Here is a 16,629-nt window from a genome sequence, read left to right on the forward strand (position 1 = left end):
AGTAATCATGAGACAAAGCTTCAGTTTCTTATTGGTCTGGGAAGACACTGGACTACAACAAAAATGATATTCCAAGGAGATAGAAAGACTCATTCATTATCTCTCTACAAGTTATATGGTGAACTTCAAGCACAAGAATCAACCGTGCTCAAGGATTGTGGTGACTTCGGAGGACCACTTTCTCTCGTTGCCCAGACTCTACAAAGCATAACTCCTCAACCTTACTCTATATCCTATGACGACCAACCGTAGTGATACGAAGTTGACATGGAGTACGATGATGAAGAAGAATTCTAAAATGCAATTGCTCTTGTTAGTCAACAGTTCAACCGATTACCTCCAACCTCCTTTCGCAAAAATCAACAGCACACTAAACATCCATTTAACCGAAACTTTAACTCTCAAAACAGTCACCCTCGATACCCCAAAGACCCTCACCAATCTCCACAACCTCTGAGCACTCATAAAGCCAAGGAGGCACCGCAACCTCTCAAGCCAACTAACTCTGGTCCTTCAACCGAAGTTAAAAATGATGTTATCATTTGTCATAAGTGCAACAACGAAAACAACTTCGCTAAAGACTCTAAATCTAATGTAGTAAAGGACAAAGCCTTTTTATCTCGGAATGGAACAGGAAATGAATGATAAGGAAAAGAGAAGGGCATATGTGGCCTAGGTGAAAAAAGATCATAAACTATGGTCGTCAGGGGATGAGGATGAAGACATCAACACCAAGGGCAAGGTAAAAATTTGTATGCTGGCAACTGATGAAGAGGATGGATCAACCAAGCTGGAGAAAAACTACTACTACATGGCAAAAGATGGAACTCTAAGAATTGTCGAGCACGTAAAACTTATGATTAAAACTCTTAATTATAGCATGTCTAATTGTCACCCCTTCTTATACAACCTTAATGACACTTGTGTTGCCGTGCTTTCAGACTATAACAAGGCCTAAGATGAGAACAACATAGCGTCCTAGGAGATGTTTCATGTAAGTGGACGACTAGAAGATAAGAGACTCAAGGTTGCCATGTTAGAAAGAGTCTTAGCGTTAGAAAACGATGTAAGATTGTTATGTGAAACCCAATTAGGAATAGCTTTAAATCAGAGAGATCTAGCACAAAAAGGAAATGTATGTTTGAATTTGTTAATCAAAAAAACATTTAATGAAAGCAAATCCATTGAAAATCTTGTGAATAAAGGAACTATTAACAATACGTACAATTGGGGTTGGTCCAATGGGTATTCCACTGCAAAGGACTCATCACCCCGGTTTAACAAAGATCGTCCCTACGTCCCTCCTGATAGAGAATTTCACTTCCTAGTCAACGAAAAAACCCTTTCCCGAAGACATCAGAGCCCACTTCGGTCGACTTCATAATTTGAGTAACAATTGTTTCATTGGGGAGACTCTTCCTAAATCTTCGGGTCATTCAAGTGATCAAGTACCTGTCGCAGGCACAATTTATCCTAAATCTCAGACTTCATCTATTGTCGATGAAGAAATTCTTGTGGAAGGACCTGAAGGTCCTATGAACTATCCATTTGTGCCTTCGGACTGAGTTCATCACACTGCAGTTCCGATCCGCAATTTATCCAACTGCCTTTCATCAGGTGTCCCACTAAAGAACCAACCATTACTTACTCTGCGATACTCCAGTCTTCTTTACTGCAGACCGCAGTCAGGAGCTCAGTGACTATACATCCAATACATCATGAATTTGCCATCGAAATTTTCAAATATGGTCAATGCTCTTAGAGTCCCAAATCTTCTAGTTCAGATGACTCGAGTCCTTGTTTTCATAAGCAATCTCAGGTCTCCAGGAAACCACAGTTGAACATCACTGACTGTGGTTCTCCAAAAACTCAAGCAAAACTGGCTTTCATAGAGGAACTTAGATCTCGTTATAAAAAGTGGGAAATCTCTTCAAAAATTAGAAAACAAGTAAGAATTTCAAAACATAAGAGTCCCGAAAAATATGTTCTTTCATATCACTTTTTGAAAACATTACAGTCAAGAAATCTAAGAAAAAGGAAATGCATTGTTCCGAAAACTTTTTCTAACTCTCCTGACAAGTCCCAAAAGAGTGTCAAGTCCTTTCAAAGATATATTTTCCAAAAAGATTCTTTGGATGATCCAAAATGGAAAGGAATTTTGTCGACTCCCACCTTAGTAAAGTCGCGTCAGTCCGTCAAAAGGACAAAACCTAGGAGAAAGTCAAATGCTCAAACTTTTTCAAATTCCAAGGGCAAATATGTTAAGAATTACTCTCGGATTGGTCACAATCCTCACACTACACCCTCAGGACCGTCGACCAAGTATGATGTTTGGCTAAATAAGAAAAATCATACCTTTGGATTTTATCATCAGAAAAGGCCAAATCAAGTCCAACCTCATAATCCTCCAAAATATCGCAATCCTCTGAGACCTTTTAACTTTCGAAAACCTCATAACTCTCAAAAGTCCTCAAAATATCTAGGTATAGGTCTTAAGATTGACGTGAAACCGTCTCTGCAACCCCTATTAACGCATCTACAAAGAATAATTCACTTGTAACCCCGGGCTCCAAACTTGTTTGGGTGCCCAAACTAACCGTGTAACTTTCATGTTATGTGCAACGAGGAACAAAAAGAGGAGTGGTTAATTGATAGCGCTTGCTCCATGCACATGACCAGAAGGTTAGAATACCTTCGGGATTTCAGGCCTGTATGTAACAGTTGAAATATCACTTTCGGCAACAATGCGAATAGTGTCATCATAGGTTACAGTATGTTAACCACAGGGAATTTCTCAATACAAAAGGTTGCTTACATAGAAGGCCTCAAGAATAATCTCATTAGTGTAGGTCAACTATGTAAATCAGGCCTTCTCACCGGAGAATTCATCCGAGGTTTGCCTATTCTTTTTTATAACAATGATACACTATGCCCAGTCTATGAGTGTGGTAAAAAATCAAAGGGAAGCCATCCACTGGTGATTGAATCATGAATTTCTAAATCCCTAGAGCTGCTACATCTTGATCTCTGCGGTCCATCTACTATAGCAAGTCTCCATTACAAAAAGTAAATACTGGTTATAGTTGAGGACTTCACTCGTTTCAAAACCAAAGCATCGTCTGCAACCGTCTCAACAAAACACCTTATGAGGGACTCAACAATCGAAAACCGAATGTCTGATTCTTTAAGATATTCGGGTGTAGATGTTTTCTGATCAACAACAAGGATCACCTCAAAAAATTTGCACAGAGGTTAGATGAATGCATTTTTATTTGCTATTCAACAAACAAGGTGGCCTACAGAGTTCTCATCAGACGCACGAGACTAATACTTGAAAGTTTTGATGTCAAATTCGACGGCTATTATGTCCGCAACACTGCTCCTACAAGTGAAAGAAAAAAAAAGCAATCCTGGAAAGTCATATTCCAGCCTCTTTGGGTCTTCTCAACATAGTAGAAGTTCACTATACGACTTATTTGACCCCGTAGAGACTGCTTAACTGTTTAAAATTCCTGTGTCTCCAGAAGCTCAACAACAACATGCAGAAGTTTATGGGCCCTCAATGTCTGAAAATTTGTCGCACGGAACATCCACCTCGCAGGTTAAGGGGTAAAACACAACTTAATTCCATACGACAAATATCGAGGTTCCAGTGCTTGAAGATGCAGTTCCATTTTCCATCCGCACAGTCTCAACTCCATCAAATTCTTTTTCAAACTTCGATGTAGAGGAAAATATTGACACAACTGATCCAAGGGTTATCACGCATTCTTTAATCCAGGGGGACCATTCTTGATTCAAGAGTAACTCCCATCCGCAATCCAGAGGGAACCTCTTTTGGTTCTTAATCCTTCAGTCCAAGTCCAAGACACTGCTGCAGGCTGCTCACAAGTCGAGGGGAACTGCCTTCTTCAACCGCAAAATCCTCTGACGTTGTTAATATTCCTTCCACCGCAGCTGCTGATCATCAATTACCTCACCAACATGTCTGGACAAAAGAGCACCCTTCGGGTTAAATCATCGGATACCCATCCGCAGGTGTACAGACTCGAACTTCTCATGATCTTACGGACCATTGCCACGATGCAGCCTTTATATCCGTAGTCGAGCCCCGATCCATCAAGGAAGCGCTTCTGGAGCCTGACTGCATAACCGCCATGCAAGAAAAATTAGCAGATTTTGAAAGAAACAAAGTGTGGAAACTCGTTCTGAAGCCAAAAGGTCACACTATTGTTGGAACAATATGGGTGTACAAAAACAAATTCGATGAATCTGGTGCGGTTGTGCGAAACAAGGCAATATTAGTTGCTAAAGGGTATAGTTAGCTGGAAGGTTTTAAATTTGATGAAAGTTATGCCCCCATACCCAGGACGGACGCCATAAACATCTTCTTAGCATATGTGGCATGCAAAAATATCAAAGTACATCAAATGGATGTAAAAAGTGCCTTCCTGAATGGTGAACTAAAAGAAGAAGTGTACTTACAACAACCTCCAAGCTTCGAAATTCAAGATTTCCCAGATTATTGTTACAAGCTCGAGAAAGCAGTCTATGGTCTTAAGCAAGCACCGAGGGCATGGTACGAGACCCTCTCCGAGTTTCTTGTCACATCCGGATACAAAAGAGGTATGAATGACCCCACATTATTCAGAAAGGCAAATGGTAATCACATTATGCTTGTTCAATTCTATATGGATGATATCATATTTGAGTCAACAGATCAGGGTATGGTGGATAAATTTGCAATGCTCATGACCAACAAGTTCCAAATGAGCATGAATAGAGAAATTAATTTATTTATAGGACTCCAAGTGAAACAACTCCCTCAAGGGATGTTTATTCATCAAGAAAAATATACCTCTAAACTACTAAAGAAATACGCAATGGATATTTGTTCCTCATCCAAAGTTCCTATGGCCTTCGTATATAAGACTTATGTTGATCTGTCCGGAGAATCAGTGGACCACAAAACTTAGAGAGGAATGATTGGTTCTTTGATGTACTGCAAGCAGGCCAAATATTGTCTTCGCAACAGGCTTATATGCAAGATACCAAGCCGATCCCAAAGTATCACACTTGACCGCAGTCAAGCAAATCCTCAGATACTTGAAAGGAAGCAAATCTCTAGGCCTCTAGTATCCTGTAGGGAACGACTTTAGCCTTCAAGCCTTCACCGATGCGGATCATGCCGGATGCAGATTGGATAGAAAAACTACTTCCATTGGATGTAAATTTGTTGGAGGAAGACTGGTTAGCTGTTCGTCAAGGAAAAAAATTTGTGTCTCTTTGCCTATTGCATAAGCCGAGTATGTGGCTGCTGCCAGCTGCTGTTCTCAAGTCCTATGGATGAAAACCCAACTGATAGACTATGGATACATGATGTTGCGGATACCAATTTATTGTGACTCAGAGAGTGCTATAGTGATTTCTCATAATCCTATTCATCATTCAAATACAATGCACATCGAACTTCGGTACCATTTCATCAAGGACGACATTCTCAAAGGTAACACTAAACAAATCTTTGTTCCATCTCCTGATGAAATTGCGGATGTGTTCACAAAGGCACTCGATGCAACAAAACTGAACAGTTTTCTAGAAATGTTAGGGATGATGAACCCAGACCCCCAGTTCTTTTTGAACTGATAGTTACCGCGGTCGCAGTCTGAAGAAGATGCTTCTTTTCTTCTCAAACAAAATTCTTGAAGCATTCTCTTCTCTGCAGTTCTAGAAATATATAACAATCATGCGCTGTTTTGGTATATCTGATATACCACAATTACATATGATCCATATATTATTCGGGTCCCTACTTCCTTTTATTTCTAACCATTTAATCAAGTGTTCTCAGGTCAAGCTACCGCAGTCATCCATGTCAAGTACAGTCTTATCTCACCATCTTCCACCGCAATGAAGACTCCATTTGTAATGGCGATCTACCCGCAGTCATATTAAATAATAACTACATAAATTCTCAGAACCTTGTGTGCTATTTAATGCTCTACATTAAATAAGAAAAACATTCTCAAAATATATTCGTTTTGTAGCATACAACGTTTTAGCTTCCTTCAAAATCACTTTTTTCATGTCAGACCTATTATAGATTAAATGACAAATAATTTGTTTTACCCATAAAAGATTTCTTAGAAATCTTTTACCTTTTCCTATGACATCACCTTACCCTAGGTTGTCTAATCTGTTTCCACTTAGCCATCACCCAACGGATTTTCAACTCCCCCTCCACATGATCTTCAAACGTCGGCTAACATTCATTTAATGCCCCTTTTTAAAAAAAAAACATAATAATAAATCTTTTCTATAAATGAATGGTTGATGATGGCTTAAACCCAACGGTTTTCCCTATTAATAGCTGTTAATAAATTAAAACGTATAATTGTTTGAAATCTGGAACTATAAAACCCTCTTTTTCCCTCCCAAGAAAGCTTTACGCTTTTTGAACCTTTTGACGATCTTCATCTTTTTCATCCTCTTGCAATCCAAGTTTCCTGAAAGTTCTTAAATTTTTTCAAAATGGTGAAGTTTGGAATCTCGAAAAAGCAATCCAAGGCTACTGCATCGGCTCAACCAACTGGTTCCGACTCCACAATGAAAAACCCTTCTCTGACGATAGCCTTAAGCAATTTCAGGGTTGTGTTTGAAGATCATCCGTCCTACAATGAATCAATTCGACTGATCATCAAGTTCTTATCTTCTCACCCTCTATTTGGAGCCTTTGATTCTTTCACAGATGTTGTTCCTCTTTCAACTCTTTTCAAGTGTGCATTCTCTGCCTTTTGCCCAATCAACAATCTACAAGAAGTCCATCTGAACCTTATAGACGATTCTTTGATCATCTTGACTAAAGAAAAGTTTTTGAATGCAATCAACCTTCGTGTTCTTCCCTCTACAAGAATCTACTCTCCAAGCATGAATGACATCATCTCTACACTTTATCAGATGGGATATCAGAAGAAACTCAAAGGCATTGGGGAATTCAAGAAAACCCAATTACCTGCGGTATGGCAATTTGTCTATCGTTTCATCATCCGCATTCTCTCTGGCAGAACCGGAGGCACAGACAATATGGGTCTCGAGCTGTTAGAAATTGTATGGAGCATCTTCACTGAAAACGATGTCAACTAAGGGCATATCTTATGGGATGATTTTCTCCAATACATTCCCAAGGAGAATCCAAGAGAATCCTTTACTGAACTTACCTTTGCACGATTCTGGTCTTTGTACATCTCAGACCTTCACAAGGATGCAAAACTCAGCATGGGCAATGACGTCAATCCCTTCATCACCCGCGATCTCAAAGGTGCACACTCTCAAAAGACCAATCTATTTTTGGACCACTAAGGCGATTACCTGTACACATCTTGATATCTGTTGGACTTGAAACCCAAGAATTCATAGATCACATAGAGGCTACGGAAGGTATTAAGTCATACCATTCTACCCCACCTCACCCCAGTCAGTCTATACCAGCCTATCCCGAACCCCATCGTCCAACAAGTATTGCGGCCCCTACTACATCAGTTCCTCTATCCAAGACACAGTCAAGTCAACCTCTTGCTCGAAGGCTCGAGAAACTGGTGTCATCAAAGAAGGCTCCCCGCAGTAAAATCAAGAAAGGTGAAACATTCACGAAACGTAAATCTAGGACCATTGTGTCCTCGGATGAAGGTCCCGTTTCTCAACCGCAAAGCCCTCCCGTCAATGTTGTAGAAAAGTCTGATAATGACTCCGGACCAACTCTTCTTCACAAAAGATAGAAGTCCATCCCAAGTACTAGCCATATGCATGACCATACAGATACCGCAGTCAATCAAAAGACTCTAGTAGTCCTTGGGGTCCCCGTAGACCTACTCGCTACAACCCTTTCAGACTGCTCAGATACAACCAGTGTTTCTGTTTCATCTGATAGTGGATACACGACCCCCATTAAATTCCAAGAGTATCCAATTGGTTCATCACACCCAACGGTCTCTAGGTCTTCCCATCTTCATATCTTTGATCCTGAGGAGTTGTACTCCATCCTTCTTGTTGTAACTCAAACACTTGAGACACCTACCCAACTATAGGGCACTTCTTCAGACCTTCCCGGAACCAAGCCTAGGCCAGACTTAACTACGGGTCAAAGAGACCAAGGAAGCCTATAAAATCCTACTCCGCCTACATTACAGGGATGCAGTTTAGGTGTGGTGAGCACAAATCTGGAAGGATCCACGAACTCGGGGGACATCCCGGTGCGAACTCATGGATTTAATGCTTATGATTCAAATGACTCCTGGACTTAGTAACAACCAAAAACTAATTCCGAAATCAGGAAGTACGAAGCCTTCCTCAAGGGCTTTCTAGCTCGCAAAGATTAGCAGAGAAAGCAACTGCAGCAAAAGGAGCAAGAGACTCATTCAGTTGCCAAATATTGGGCAGACTCTATCAACAATGCAAAAGCTATTTATGATATTCTACAAATTCAAGAATGTATGTCTCGCATGGAACTCAACAACACCTGTCTCACCAAAATCAAACTCCAACTGCGGATGTACACAAGCTTCCCTCTCTAGTTCAAACTCATCATACTTCTCCAATTTTAACTTCAGATCAAGTGAAGACTCCCACTACGTTTCCATCTCACCATTCTCCACCGCAACATTCTCCATCTCTGCATCAAGATCAACAACATTCACCGCATTAAGAGCACTCTCCAATTCAAAAGACTCCTCAATCCCAACCTCGTCAAGAAACTCCCCATCACTTCAAAATTTTGGATCCAACCATCTCATTTGAACACTCAAATGACTCCTCTGCTACCCAGCAAAGAAAGAAACACTGGAAAGCAGCAAAATTTGTTGAAATGATTTGGAGAGATCATGGATTCGACACTACTATGGATGAAACCCCCATTCACTCCTGGGTTAATCCTTCAAGAAGACTGTTGGATGATGATTATAGGCCTATATTGACCTATGCGGAACATTCTTTTGATGGTTATTGGGATATCCCCATCTTCCCAAATGCCAAGTGTTTCTCTGTGTTTGAACCCGTCGACCTCAGCCTCCCTGATTATCAAAGGCTACCTCTTAAATTTGAGCGACTAAACAAATTTCATTCCAAGGATAGATCTAAATTTGAGAATATTTGGTTTAGTGACAAACCCTCCGCAATGAAGAGTTACAACATCAAGAAGTTTACTGTCACACCCCCGAACTAGACGGCGGAAACGTCCGGGGGCTGTCGTGACTTCATTGAATACCATAACATTGAATATATATGAAACATAACATCATTCGTCACCATGCATTAATATAGTACAACTGATAAAGTTTACACTGAGTACATTGTCTTAGCATTACATTCCCAAAAATAAATTGTTCGGTTCATAGATAAACAAACTGCAAGCCATCACTGAGTACATTTTTCCTTCGGTTTACTTGTTACCTGAGAATACAAGTATTTTGAAAAACGTCAACATATGAAATGTTGGTGAGTTCATAAGCGGTATTTGCAAAACAACGTTTTGTATTGCTTTGAAAAACTACTAGAAAATCCGATATTTTCTGAAAAGAATTTATGAAAAAGTTTGTGAAGATCCATAAGTATGCTTGTTTGTTTCTATAGTTGTAAAAATTGTTCATTAAACTTGTATACATTTTGAAACCGTATGTATAGAAAAACCCTAGGAAAACCCGATGTTTTCCTAACACTTTGAATTCCATGTAGTTGCTGTACCATCGCGGCGTGTGAAGTCATTGATTCCAGGCGACGTCAGATTATTGCGCATGGTGAATTGCTATAAACACGCGTTACGCAAACGACCAGTTTACAACTATAATAACGATCCCGTAGGCGTCGTCCGTACTATTCACGTAATCCAACCGCCCTGACTTCTTGTAATCCCACATCCGAAGAGAAAGAGGGCATGAAGACCTCGATAACTCCGTTAGTCGGTTGGGGATAAAAAGCGTGCGAAGGGCCCTTGACCCGACTCGCATTAGAATAACCGACTTTACTAGCAGTACCAAAGGACCCTTGGGGACCAATAGTATAAAAGCCATTGAAAGTCCTTTTACGCTGTGTTGGATCATGTAAGATCCAACAACTCGTAAGGTTGAAGTCTTCGGGCCTAAAGATCAGGTCATTGGGCTAGCTAGGCCCAACAAACAAGATTTTACACTTTGGGGCCCAAAGATGGTGCGTCGACGTCTGTGCACTCTCACGTGTGTATTGAATTCCCAAATGTTACTTGTATGAATCGAGTTATCGTCGTGTTAGTAGTTTCGGGTTGTTATTGATTCGAGACCGAATCAATTCGTTTAGCAACGATTTTTGGTATTGTTGTGTATTGTATTTCGTCGGTAGTCGCGGTGCCAATATTTGATCACGATGGGTGTATTGAAATAGCATTGAAAATTTTCTGTTTATAGCCCCTCTTTAATTTGTAAATTTACTTTTTCGACCCTTTAAATAAATAAATTTCTGGTTTAGTCCTTAAACCATTTTTCTTGTCATTTTAACACCAAAACTTATCGAAATTGATATTTTTCAGCATATTCTTAGTTGAAAACAGTTTTGTTCCCTGAAAATATAGTTTTCTCAGTTGTAACCCCTCTTTTTCGCAGTTTTTACAATTTTGGCCCAAATTGGAAAATTTTTGCAACTTTGGTCCTTTTTAATTTTGAAAAGCATTTTAAACCTTAGAAAAGGACTTGGAACACTCGTAGTCCACTGTTTTACAGAAAACACAGTTTTAGCCCTTCAAAACAGAAAATTTCGCATATTGGGCCCTATTGGGCCAAAAATGCCATTTTTAGCCCATTAAGCTTGAAATTTATATTTTTAATCCTCCAAAATAATGTATTTCCAGAAAACACTTTATTGAAACTGTTTTGACTCATCTCACCCATCAGAATTCGTAATATGTCATTTTGGGCCCTTTAACTTTATATTTTTAACATTTTGTGTCCAAAAATTGAGTTTTTAGCCCAAAGAAGATGTTATTAAGCCACTTAGCTATTTTTCTTGAAATACTTTGTATGTAGAAATATAATTGATGCTAGTATCATTTAACATAAAGTATATCTCGATTTTTAGGGGCTTATGACTAGATCCAACATCATAATCACACAAAAATACACATATAAGCATAGAAATCATACAAGGCATACAAATACATATAGATATACACATTTGCTTGTATTCCCCCCCCCCCCCCAGAAAAATAGGAGTATGAAGCTCACCTTAGGGTGTAGTTTCGGTTTTTGAAGAAAAGAAGGAAGAAAACTTGGTGATTTTTGGCCCTAGCTCCCCTTGATGAAGATCTCGAGTTTATGGAGTTTTCTAGGAGTATGATCACCAAAGAAACTTGTTTAGAATAAGTGATCTTATATGAGAAGGGAGTTTTGTAACTTAGACATGGAAAAACTTACCAAAGGATGATTATTATCTTGTAAAATCCTCTTGAACACAAGAAAAATTTCGAGATTTTGAATGGAGAGGAAGAGAGAAGTCTTGAGTGATTTAGAGAGATTTTTGTGAGATGTGTGTGTGTGTGTGTGTGTAAACTCTCGGCCAAAGGAAAGGAAAGAGAGAAAAGAGAAGTGAGTGTAGTGATATGTGCATGGAAACATGTGTTTGTGCATGGAGATCCATGAGGGAATAAAGAGGTGGCAATGAAAGTCAAACCTTCTTCATTTCTTCTTGGATTTGGGCCTTGGGCCGAGAATTTTGAAGGAAAAGGAAAATTTGGGCTTTTATGCCCTCTAGCCCATGTAGAAGTTAGGTTGGATGAGGTTGACCAAAAAATATATATAATATGATTTTAACACTTTGTTGGGCTAGTTTAGGTTAATCATGGTTCAAAACTTTTAATTTATTCCATTTTAGGCCCAATATGGCCCAAAATGTTGAAATAAATAAATGTGGGTCCAATTAGAGCCCATTTAAGGGTTCTAAGCCCATGATAGTCAAATTGGAAGCTTATTGGTCCATTGAGTCCAATAAGGAAGTCCTAGTCCAAAATGGACCTGAACAAGAACTTCTAGGGTTTCCAATTGCTTGTTGACTATTTGTAGTATTTGTATGATGTATTTGATTGAAGTTTTTGATGTCATAATAATAGGTATCACACATGCTCTTAAGTTTTTGATTCAACATTTTACTTAAGTATTGTGATTACAAGACACAAAATTTCTAGTTGTGACATCATCCCCCCTGTTAGAGGGAATTTCGTCCCGAAATTCTGTTTGAAAGCTAGATTTGAGAATGCTAGAATAGGTGAGGGTACTTTTGCTTCATTTGGTCTTCGCGTTCCCACGTGAATTCTGGCCCATGCTTTGCGTTCCACCGTACTTTCACGATCGGGATGCGACTTTGCTTAGTACGCTTCACCTCCCTGTCCATGATTTCAATTGGTTCTTCAACGAACAGGAGATTCTCATTGATTTCGATCTCGTCAAGCGGAATGACGAGTGTTTCATCTGATAGGCACTTCTTTAGATTAGAGACATGGAACACGGGGTGTACACTGCTTAGCTCTGCGGGTAGTTGCAGTCTGTATGCTACCGAACCTATTCGGGCGATGATTTCGAAAGGTCCAATGTATCGTGGGTTCAATTTTCCCCGCTTCCCAAAACGAATAACTCCTTTCCAGGGCGAGACTTTTAACAGTACTCGATCTCCGACTTGAAATTCTAAGGGCTTTCGCCGCTTATCGGCATAGCTCTTTTGTCGGTCGCACGATGCTTGCAATCGAGCTCTGATTTGAATGATCTTTTCCGTGGTTTCACGAATGATCTCCGGTCCCGTTAACGTCTAATCCGACGTGAGTGCTTTTGCTAGCTGGATGTCACCTACTTCAGCCCAACATAACGGTGATCTACACTTACGCCCGTACAGTGCTTCGAAAGGAGCGACCTTAATGCTTGAATGATAACTGTTGCTATACGAGAATTCGACTAAAGGTAAATGGGTTTCCCATGACTTCCCAAAGTCTATCACACATGCGCGAAGCATGTCTTCAAGCGTTTGAATGGTTCGTTCACTTTGACCATCCGTTTGCGGATGATAGGCGGTGCTCATGTCGAGATGAGTTCCTAGTGCCTTATGGAGAGATTGGCAAAAACGCGAAGTGAATATGCTGTCCCTATCCGAGATAATAGACACTGGTACTCCGTGGAGTCTCACGATCTCTCGAATGTACAAACGTGTCAATCTTTCCATCTTGTAGCATTCTTTTATGGGCAGGAAATGGGCAGACTTCGTCAGTCGGTCGACTATTACCCATATGGTGTCCAGTCCGTCCAACGTCTTGGGTAGCTTGGTCACGAAGTCCATAGAAATCCTCTCCCATTTCCACTCAGGGGTTACCGGGTTCCTGTAATAATCCTGAGGGTTTCTGGTACTCCACCTTTACTTTGGCGCACGTAAGGCACTTACTAACATAGGTCGCAATTTCCGCCTTCATGTTAGGCCACCAATAGTGTTGTTTAATATCCAAATACATCTTGTCTGAACCCAGATGAATGGAGTATCGTGTCTTGTGGGCTTCCTTCATAACAACCTCCCTAAATCCTCTGATTTTTGGGACCCAAATACGGTTCATGAAGTAGTATACTCCATTCTCCTTTCCCTCTAGGTTCTTCTGCATCCCGCGCAATGCTTCGCTTGCTCTATTTTCCGTCTTCATGGCCTCTGACTGGACTGCTGCAATTTGGGTGGCCAAATGAGATTGAATGGTTATCGAGAGGGTTTTCGCACGGCGATTAGAGTACTCCTTCCGACTTAATGCGTCAGCTACTACGTTGGCCTTGCCTGGGTGGTACTTGATCTCGCACTCATAATCGTTTAGCAATTCAACCCATCTTCGTTGCCTCATGTTCAGCTCCTTCTGGTTCAGGATGTGTTGGAGACTCTTGTGGTCCGTGAAGATGGTGCACTTCGTACCATACAGGTAGTGCCTCCAAATTTTCAGAGCGAAGACCACGGCTCCTAATTCCAAATCATCGGTCGTATAATTTACTTCGTGCGTCTTTAGTTGGCGAGATGCGTAAGCTATCACCCTTCCACGCTGCATGAGAACGCAACCTAAGCCTTGATTTGATGCATCACAGTAGACTACAAAATCTTCCGTTCCTTCAGGTAGAGATAGCACCGGGGCACTACAGAGAGCTTGTTTCAGGGTTCGGAATGCGACTTCTTATTTTTCTGTCCATTTGAATGGTACACCCTTTTGTGTAAGCGAGGTAAGTGGTTTGGCGATCTTAGAGAAGTTCTGAATGAATCTCCTATAGTAGCCTGCTAGACCCAAGAATTGACGAATTTTTGTGGGCGTTGTCGGGGTTGCCCATTCTTCCACGGCTTTGACCTTAGAAGGATCCACATGAATTCCATCTTGGCTAACTACGTGACCTAGGAAGTTCACATTCCGGAGCCAGAACTCACACTTGGAGAGTTTTGCGTATAGCTTATCCGATCGCAGCGTTTCTAGGATTTGTCGGAGATGTCGGCCATGCTCTTCTTCGCTTCGAGAATAAACGAGAATGTCATCAACGAAGAAAATGACAAAGTTGTCGAGGAATGGTCGACAAATTTGATTCATTAGGTCCATAAATGCAGCAGGAGCATTTGTTAGACCGAAGGGCATTACAACAAATTCATAATGTCCGTAGCGGGTTCAGAAAGCGGTTTTTGGAATATCCTCCTCCCGAACTTTGAGTTGGTGGTATCCGGACCGTAGATCTATTTTAGAAAAATAACTAGCTCCTTGGAGCTGGTCGAATAGATCATCGATTCGTGGGAGTGGGTAGCGATTTTTAACAGTGAGTTTATTTAACTCTCTATAGTCGATGCACATTCTAAAAGATCCGTCCTTCTTTTTGACAAAAAGGACTGGAGCTCCCCATGGCGAGTAACTAGGCCGGATAAATCCCTTGTCCAGAAGCTCACTAAGTTGGCTGGACAATTCCTACATTTCAACAGGAGCCAGCCGATAGGGTGATTTAGCGAGAGGAGTTGCTCCTGGAACGAGGTCGATTCGAAACTCCACTTGTCTCTCTGGGGGTACTCCCGGAAGATCTTCAGGAAACACGTCTGGAAATTTACACGCTACCGGAATATCTTGAATGTTAGTTTCTTCCTTGGTTTATCCATGATGTGAGCCAGAAATGTCGAATCCTTCTTTCGTAGGTGTTTTTGTGCCTTGATGCACGAGACGAGACGAAGGTTCATGCTAGGTTTGTCTCCGTAAATTACTAGGGTGTCGTGATTGGGAAGGCGAAGGTGAACGGCCTTCTCGTGACACATAATTTCAGCATGGTGGGGGCTTAACCAGTCCATGACAATAATCACATCGAAACTCCTAATTGATACAGACATGAAGTCTATTCGAAAGACGCGTTGATTGAGGGTTAGGGTACATCCGATGTAGATTTCCCCAGTGGATTTGGTTTTCCCATTGGCCATTTCCACCGTAAAGGTTTCATTTAGCTTTTGAGGCTGTTGTTTTAATAAATGCTTAAACTTATCGCTTACGAAACTTCGCTCCGCTCCGGTGTCAAATAAGATGCATGCATAAGTGTGGTTTAGGGGAAACGTATCAGTAACAACAGAGGGGTCCTGAATAGACTCACCCTGACCCATGGTCAGCATCCTTCCTGTTCCTCTGTTTCCTAAATTGTTGTTGTTAGGGCAGTCTCGGCGGAAATGCCTCGTGCTTCCACACCCATAACAGGTGTGGCTAGGTCCTGCATTGCTGCCGCCGGTGATGATGTTGTTGTTGTTGCGATGGTTGTTATTGTTGTTTCCCTGATTTTGGTTCTGGGGAGGGTAAGTCCTGCAGTACCTTGCAGTGTGTCCCCTTCGATTGCACCTAGTGCACTGAAAATCCTTGCATTCTCAATTATGATGGAGACCGCACTTATTGCACTTGGGAATATTACCGGAATAAGGTCTTGAAGCATTTGAAGTAGCTGAGGCTGGAGCATGTGGTGCGGCTGGAACCGGTGCGGTGACAGCGTTAACCGCCACTGTCTGCTGCTTTTTAGAGGTCTCGGGGCCCTGGCGCCCCTTCCTCTTATTGTTCTTTCCCTTCTTGCCATCACCTTCCTTCTTTTTCTTAGCCTCCACTGGCTTCTCACCCTTCTTGTTGTTATGGTCATACAGCTTCTTTGCCAATCTTTTTGCACTGTCAAATGTTTCAGGGTTCGCAGCTATCACATTCCCTTGAATTGGTGATGTTAGTCCCCAGATGAATCGCTCAATCTTCTTTCCTTCCGAGGTGATCATACCCGGGCACAACAGAGATAGTTCACTAAATCTCGATATGTAGGCATCGATATTCGCATTCTGCACAGAGAGGGTCCATAGCTCTTGCTCCATCTTCTATATCTCCCCTCGTGGGCAGTACTCAACCATTAACATTTCTTTCATCTCCGCCCACGGCATAGAGTTGGCTACAGGGAGCGTCATGGCTTCCACATGTCCGTTCCATCAGGTGAGTGCTTGATCCACAAAAGTGCAGGTCGCGAACTTCACTTTCATCTGCTCAGGGCATTCGCATATCTCGAACACCGACTCCACCTTTTCGATCCATCGCTTCAGGGCGATCACTCCTCCAGTGACGTTAAA

This window comes from Lactuca sativa, chromosome 4 (genome assembly GCF_002870075.4).
Source record: "Lactuca sativa cultivar Salinas chromosome 4, Lsat_Salinas_v11, whole genome shotgun sequence".
NCBI lineage: Eukaryota > Viridiplantae > Streptophyta > Magnoliopsida > Asterales > Asteraceae > Lactuca > Lactuca sativa.